Source organism: Asparagus officinalis, chromosome 3 (assembly GCF_001876935.1).
Source record: "Asparagus officinalis chromosome 3, Aspof.V1, whole genome shotgun sequence".
In the NCBI taxonomy this organism is placed as follows: domain Eukaryota; kingdom Viridiplantae; phylum Streptophyta; class Magnoliopsida; order Asparagales; family Asparagaceae; genus Asparagus; species Asparagus officinalis.
The window spans coordinates 2,350,433-2,358,575 of record NC_033796.1 but is presented as its reverse complement, the minus strand read 5'-3'; the positions used below and the strand labels follow the sequence as shown (position 1 = coordinate 2,358,575).

At 42.7% G+C, this 8,143-nt stretch overlaps 1 pseudogene; it reads left to right on the top strand.

The window, feature by feature from the left end:
• On the top strand, nucleotides 4,886–7,883 carry LOC109832623 (annotated as a pseudogene).

The window sequence follows — 8,143 nt, the reverse complement described above, 5'->3', positions numbered from 1 at the left end:
TGTGCCTGCAAGTTTCAACCAGGGTTGACTGAGTCATACCTGAGGGGCATCGCAATGCCATGCTGCGGAATCTCTCCACGTAGGCCTTGATTGATTCGCCTTTCCTCTGTTTGGTAGCGAGAAGAGTCGGGACCGAAACTTCTGTATCGTCCTCGAAGAACCTGGCCAGGAAAAGCCTTTCTAAATCTACCCATTTCTGAATAGATCCAGCAGGCAGTTTCATAAACCATTCAAAGGCTACTCCTTTAAGAGTGCCTATGAATAAGCGAGTCAAGATGGCATCGTTCGCCACCACATCTCCAGTTTGAGATTTGAAATAGTAGATGTGTTGATTTGGCGATCCTGTGCCATCGAACGGTTGCAAGGTTGGAGCTTTAAACTTCGGTGGGTATGGAGCTATATCCCATTCAGCGGGATAAGGTCTCACCACTCCTTCTTCACGGAGCTCACTTCTGTTGGCGATTGCATTGAGGCGAGCTTCCAGTTCATCCATTTTGGTGGATTGAGGATGTAGTTCCTTTTCCACCTCTTTCTCACCTTCGGAAGAGGATCCCAGGTTGTGAGTCTCACGATCCGAATGCTCGGTCGCTTTCTGTTTCCCTTTGAAGGTCGTCCTCCGGGAAGATTCGGGTTTGTGGCCTTTTTCAGCAATAAGTTGGGCCATCATGTCCTTCAATTGGAGAAGTGTCTCCTGTTGCGCCTGGAGCATGACCTGGTGTTCGTTCACTTTCTTGGCTATGTCCTCAGGATTTCCCGCCATGTAAGCAGATACTTCTTGTGGTCCGACCGAGCTCGAAGATTGAGATTCGGCTATTGCCGAATGCTCATCACTTGTTGTAATTCCTCTGGCCAACTTTTGATAGTTAACCGGGCGAATAGCTCCTGTCCGGGTCCGAGTATGCTTATATACTCCTTCGAACTGATCACAAATTTCCCTAACAGTTGGGGAATTACTTCTTTGTGACTCGTCAGAATCGGAACGTGAGGCTTTTCCTCTACCGATCATGTTGATGGTGACCTCGGGATATTCGATTTCAGAGGTCTTCTTTTTGTGACGACGCTGTCGTTTAGCAGGTCTAGCGACATTCGTCAATCTATTGAACACCGATTGCCTAGGCGCCGGTGAACAACAACTGCATTCAGAGAGGACAGCAGATATGAGCCGCTCACACTGGCATGAATGAGCTACTTGCTGTGTTGGCCTTCCTCTTGACAGCAATTCACGCAAGTCGGAGACCTGGGGAAGATTTTGTGAAGGTGGGGATGGAACCCCCTGCCCTTGGATGGGTTGAACATGAATCTCAAATCCATGTTGTCCCTTTTGAACCTGACGGACCGTGTCATGCTCTTGATAAGAAACACGAGAGTCGCGTTTAGGTTTATAAACACGAGGCCGAGGCCTGTGTTTGATTGATGGACTAGATCCTTGTGGATCTTGTCCTGATTGAACGCACACTTGTGGTGTGCGTTTTGATGTTGAAACAGACCCCTGAGGGTCGTTCTTTGTTTGAACGCACACTTGTGATGTGCGTTTGGATGAAGAAACAGACCCCTGAGGGTCGTTCTTTGCTGGAACGCACACTTGTGATGTGCGTTTGGTTGATAACCCAGACCCCTGAGAGTCGGGTTTTGATTGAACGCACACTTGTGGCGTGCGTTTGTTTGATGACCCAGACCCCTGAGGGTCGGGTTTTGATTGAACGCACACTTGTGGTGTGCGTTTGGTTGTTTGAACAGACCCTTGAGGGTCTTGTTTTGACTGAACGCACGGTTGTGGCGTGCGTTTGAATGATTGAACGTGCCTTTGGAGGTCACGTTTTGGGACGCACTTTTGAGGTGTGCGTCTATGTTGAACAACGCGCCACTGAGGGTCGCGTTTGAGTTGAATAACCCGAGGCTCATAGTCGGGTTCATTGCCACGAAGTGTGCGTTCTGGAGCAGAAACGCACAGTTCGGGCACAGGCTCAGAAACGCAGTCTTTGCGTTGTGCAGTAGCTTGGCTGTTCCGCAAGTATGCTCGCCGTAAGGATCTTCTCCTTCGTCGAGCAGCATTTTTCTTAGCCTGTTTCAAGGCCTTGGCCGCGGCATCGTCGGCGTTGGTTGGGCTTTCCTCCGACATAGGTCTTTTTTGACCTATTATTTGCCGTAGTGATACGGGGGAGGAATCTTCAACTCGCAGAGCGAGTTTAAGGTCTTGGCCAAAGGAGAGGGCTTTCTTTGGCATCTCAGCAGTAGTGTTGACCTCCGTAGAGGTCCTGTGGGTATCACGCCTAGCTTTTGGGCTAAGGGACCCAGAGGAGAGGACCTCCTCATACTTGGCTTGGTCGAACTCTACGACGAGAGTTTCGACGGTGGTTCCTGTGAGGTGAACGTCGGATTGCGCCACCACTTCTTCGTCAGAGAAGCTCATCCCCAGCGGAGTCGCCATCTTTTGTTTGTTGGAAATTTGATGTAAAAAGACAAAGAAAGAAAATTTGACTTGTATTCTCTCAAAATCGATTACAATTTGGATTCCGATTACAAAAGAGAAGAGAATGGATTTGATTCTCTCCTTTGTTTAAGACTGGGTTCTTCTTGGTAGCGATGGAGTGCTTCCTTCGATTGATCGCGTCGAACTTGCTCTCCGTTGACGATCCGACCGTCCTTCTTCACTGGAATAACTGAAGTGTTTGATGACTTCGGTTTAGAACTCTTGACGAGTGTTGAAGAACTCTGAACGAGTTAAGAACTCTGATAAGAGTTGTTGAAAACCGAATGTCTGGTTTGATGTGATTAACTTGCGTTACAAGCTAATTAAAAACTCTTAACGAGTTTAAGAACTCAGAATGAGTTAAAACTCTAAAACAGAGTTGTTGGAACCGAAAATTCGGTTAATTGCCAAGTGGATGATACCTTTGATGAAAGGATCCTTCGGGATTTGATTAACTGATCGTTGATCAGTTCCTTGATCCCCCGAAGATCTCTTCCTTCCGATTACTCAATTGCCGAGATTTGTTGACCTTGGGTGGTTTTGATACCAGCTCCCCTCAACTCTTTGCGGTTTTGATCTCAGAAACCGATTGATCAACCTGCCAACCTCTTACTCAGTTGAGTAAGTCGGTTATTTATAGGGGGTTAGGGGTGTAACCACCCCCTAAATCTGCTCCTGAGTGGGCGAAGATCCCTCAGAACGTGGGATAAACGGTTATGAGGCCGTTCAGCTTGCGTTTGAACAAGTCAAAACGCCTCAATTGGCGTTCTGGGCTTTAACTCTGCGCCCAAGGTTTGGGACGCAGAGTTAAATCTCTGTTAGGGATTTGAGACGCACGGGCCTCGTGTGTTCTGAACTTGGAAACGCACAGGCTGCTGGTGCGTTGAAATTTAATTCTGCGTTCAGAGTTCGGGACATAGCTGAGTCTGTTGAATAACGCACGTTATGGGTGCGTTTCGTGATTTAACTCTGCGTTCAGAGTTCGATGTCTGTTGATGAAGTTCGGGACATAGCTGAGTCTGTTGAATAACGCACGTTATGGGTGCGTTTCGTGATTTAACTCTGCGTTCAGAGTTCGATGTCTGTTGATGAACGCACAGATTGTGTGCGTTTGAGAAACGCAGAAATGAATTTCTGCGTTTGGGAGAACTTGTTGGCTTATAACCTCGTCCACTATAACATTACAAAGGCTATTGTTTATTGATCTTTGCCTGTTATAGGATATGAGAGTCGTCAGATTGTAACTCTCACTGTTGGTTGTGAAGGCCACTGAACAGAGTTTTCATCAGCTGTCGGAAGTGTCGTCGAATTGTAACTCTTCTCGATCCGTGTGAAAAGTCTCCTATTTGTCGTTTTCGATCGTCGGCGTGAAAGCTATTTGATTGTAGCTCTCATTGTTGGAGCTTGACGGGAATCAACATCCATAGTGTCTTCTGGACGAATATTTGCCCACAGCTCTCTACCCAGCAACTCACCAGCTAAGTCCAACCTTTTATTTCTCGGAGATGAGGCCGTGTTTATAGCGGTGGCAGAGTTGTGAATGCAGTGATTGGGGAGTCGTCTGATTGTAACTCCTATTGTCAGGACTTGTTTGGATCAGCTATCCATTGTGATTTTTAGACAGCCTACAGGGAGTTCAACTCCGGTGAAGTTTAGTAAAACACGTGAAGTTTAGCAGTTTTACTAAACTTCACGGGAGTTCAACTCCCGTGAAGTTTCGGATAAAAATTTTCAAAAACCGATCTGGTTTCAGCTTCAGTGCTGAAACTAGGTCGGTTTTTAAATTTTTTATAAAGCGGTCGTTTTTGGAAAATAAATAGTGAAAGGGTTTGGTTTTGAAAATTTGTCCTTTAATTTGCAGGTGGAGGCATCTTACATCCGCAAGAATCTTTGGAATAGAGATTGCTGACAAAAGTAGCAATCTCTATTAGAACAAACATTTAGATGACAAGAATTTCAACGTTACTTTTGGAAGAGACCAAAGCTCAAATCTCTAAGGATTATACAAACAAGGAAGATTCCAAATATATAATTAAAAATTAAAAAAAAATAAACTAAAACATCTACGTGCAGTTGCCGATACTGGCCGAATAAAGCTGATAGCTCCACATACGCGCTGACGATAAAAAAGAAGAATCTTTGGAATAGAGATTGCTGACAAAAGTAGCAATCTCTATTAGAACAAACATTTAGATGACAAGAATTTCAACGTTACTTTTGGAAGAGACCAAAGCTCAAATCTCTAAGGATTATACAAACAAGGAAGATTCCAAATATATAATTAAAAATTAAAAAAAAATAAACTAAAACATCTACGTGCAGTTGCCGATACTGGCCGAATAAAGCTGATAGCTCCACATACGCGCTGACGATAAAAAAGTCAATTAAATTAAGAACCAAAACAGCCTTCCAAACTTTTGCTACGAAAAAAAAGTCTCAAACCCATCACATTTTACGGAAGAAAGATTGAGCTTTGATATTGATATTATCTGCTGGATCTCTAAATCCAGTCTTATCTGATTCTGCTGTTAATTTATCTCCGTTCTGATCAACAGAAATTTCGGAACTACCCAAATTCGCAAAATCTTTTCTCTCTCCTCCCTCTTTAATTTATAAATACCTCTTCTTCTATTTCGTTTTCCTCACGTTCTCAATTTCTTTTGTTATAATTAAGCCATGGCCAAAGCGTCAGTCTCGTTTTTGATCTCTCTCCTTCTGCTCTCATTGGTGGGCAACTCCATTGCTTCTCAAAGGAAGCTCCTAGAGAAGAAGGTGGCAAAGGTTTATGAGATCAAGAAGGGAGATTTCTCCATTAAAGTGTCCAACTTGGGTGCAGTCATTCTCTCTGTTGTCCTTCCTGATTCACAAGGTGAGATTTTGAGACACGGGTTTTGTTCAAAATGCCAAAAAGTTTGAATCTTTATTGGTTTCTTTTGTTTGGTTGATCTGCAGGGAAACTGAGTGATATTGTTCTTGGGTACGAAAAATTTGGCCAGTATGCTGTAAGTTTCATTCCTCTCTCAGTATCTCTTATTTTTATCTTCTAGCTATATGGGTTACAATTAAAGTAAAAATATAATTCTCAGCACTTAAAGCATGACTTTGCAGATTTGATCTAATAGTTTAAGAGACTTAAATTTAAATTAGATCGAGTTAATATAAAAATATAATCCTCAACCTTCGTCACAACCTCAGAATTTGATCTAATCGGTTAGAGGGATTTTAACTATATATATGTTTGGAGAAAATTGATTTATTATGTAGTTAATGTAGTTACATATTTTGATTATATAATATGATTGCACATGACCTTGGTTTCTGCTAACAGGTTATAAGATTAACTTACTGATGAGCTGTAGTCTTTTGTATTTAACCTAAAATATTTAACCTTGGTTTCTGCTAACAGGTTATAAGATTAACTTACTGATGAGCTGTAGTCTTTTGTATTTAACCTAAAATATTCGAATGAGACAAGTTTGTTGATTTTTTTCATTCCCCTATCGTGGTGACCAGGGGGTGTTCCTCACTCCATGATCAAGCTTAAAAAAATGAGTTGTGGTGATTTCTTTATTTTCATTTTTATTTTTTTGGATCACGCCCTCTGTGGGGTGTTCACTTGGCTCCTTTCTTCATTATTCTCTCAAAATATTTCATCCATTATCGTTTATTTAATTGAGAAGTAAAAATGTATTATTTCGAAATTTCAGAATACTACTGCTTACTTCGGAGCATTAGTAGGAAGAGTTGCGAATAGAATCGCAGGAGCACGATTTGTTCTGGATGGAACTCCGTATAGATTATATCCCAACGATGGAAAGAATTGTCTTCACGGTATGCTTTTTTTAATTCACAGATAAATAGAAAATAGAAGTGATCATAAATAGCCAACTGTTTTAGTAATTTCAACTAGATTTTGTGCTTTTAATTCAGGTGGGCACAGAGGATTCAACCATAACTTTTGGACTGTAGTACAGCATATTGATGGCGATTCTCCATTCATCAAATTGTATTACCACAGTTTTGATGGGGAGCAAGGTAATAGCCATTTACAACTTTGTACTTTTTCTTAAGTATATGAAATGTAATCCTTTCATAATATAAACCGTAGAGATTGTATTTTCTAAATTTTTTTCCAACGTTCCTTCTTAATGTATTTTGAATTTGTTACATAATTTAGAAACTTGGACTTCTGTTTAGCATTTCCTCTTATTGAAGATTCAAACATAGTAGCATGAACGTACCTAGCCGATCGAGGCTGTTATTTTCTCATTTACATATCTCATTCCAACTACCAGTCTCATTGTCTGTATATTTCTTATGTAGAGTTATATCTTCATCAATTTTCGTAATTACCATCTTCATGAATCCAAAGATTGATTTATGAATGTCATTCTAAGGATAAGGAACGTAAAAAAAAGTGAGTGATTACATTATATTTAATAAGAGGTAAAGAATTAGACACAATTCATCTAACAGAGTTTTGTTGGAAACAATAGTTTGGGGGATCGAATATGATAATAGTCAACGTAGGAGATATATAGTCTTTGGAAAATGCTAGAGGCACACCCCCTAACCACACCTCCAACCACACTCCTCTCTCGCTACAGTGCACTGGGGCGCACATGAGAATTTTTAAAAAAATTCTCATGTGCTTAAAAATTCTCATGTGCGCCCCAGTGCACTGTAGCGAGAGAGGAGTGTGGTTGCGGTTGTGGGTGTGACTGTAGCGCCTCCCATGGTCCTTAACAGAAATGATCACGTAACCTTAACGCTTCGCCATCCTTTGTGCAGGTTTCCCCGGTGCACTCGATGTGTACGTAACCTACAAAATCTCAGCGGACTACGAGCTAAGCGTGACCATGGAAGCAACGCCCCTCAACAAGGCGACCCCAGTCAACCTCGCCCAAGGACGGCAGCAGGCCACTACTCCTGAACCTACACAGGGTCCAATCTTCGGCTCCAGAATCACCACCACGCGTCGCTCCACTCATTCCGACCGGCGAGTTCACCTCCGGTCTCAAGGAACTCCCTACGACTTCCAGGAGCCGAAAGGAGGTGGGGGCCGACCTGCAGAGGGTGAAGGGAGGCTACGACATCAACTACGTGCTGGATTCTCCGGCGGAGAACGGGATGAGGAAGGTTGTGGTCGTCGAGGACTGCGAGGGGTCGGGGAGGGCGATGGAGCTCTGGGCCAACCAGCCGGGGGTTCAGTTCTACACTGGGAATTTCTTGAAGGACGTCAGGGGGAAGAACGGGCATGTTTATCCTCAGTACGGAGCCCTGTGTTTGGAGACCCAAGGATTTCCTAACGCGGTTAACCAGCCTAATTTCCCTTCTCAGGTTGTGAAGCCTGGGGAGGTCTATAAGCATCAAATGCTCTACAGGTTTTCTTTTTGAGGAGGAGGAGGGGGAGGAGGAAGATCTCTGGATGTAAAACCGGTATGTTTATATTTGCAATTTGACGGGAAATTCTATTTGCTAGTGCGCTTTTGGATTTGCTTCATATTATTGGTTGGATTTGTATTTTCTCTCTAGCAGTCAGAAATCATTCAGTGCGGCGGAGAATTTTCTAAAAAAGACTCTTTTTAAAAGTTAATTAGCAAAAGTCGATCGTTTTGTAAAATTATTAGCAAAATCTACCTCTTTTTCAAAAAAGAGGTCGACTTTGCAAAA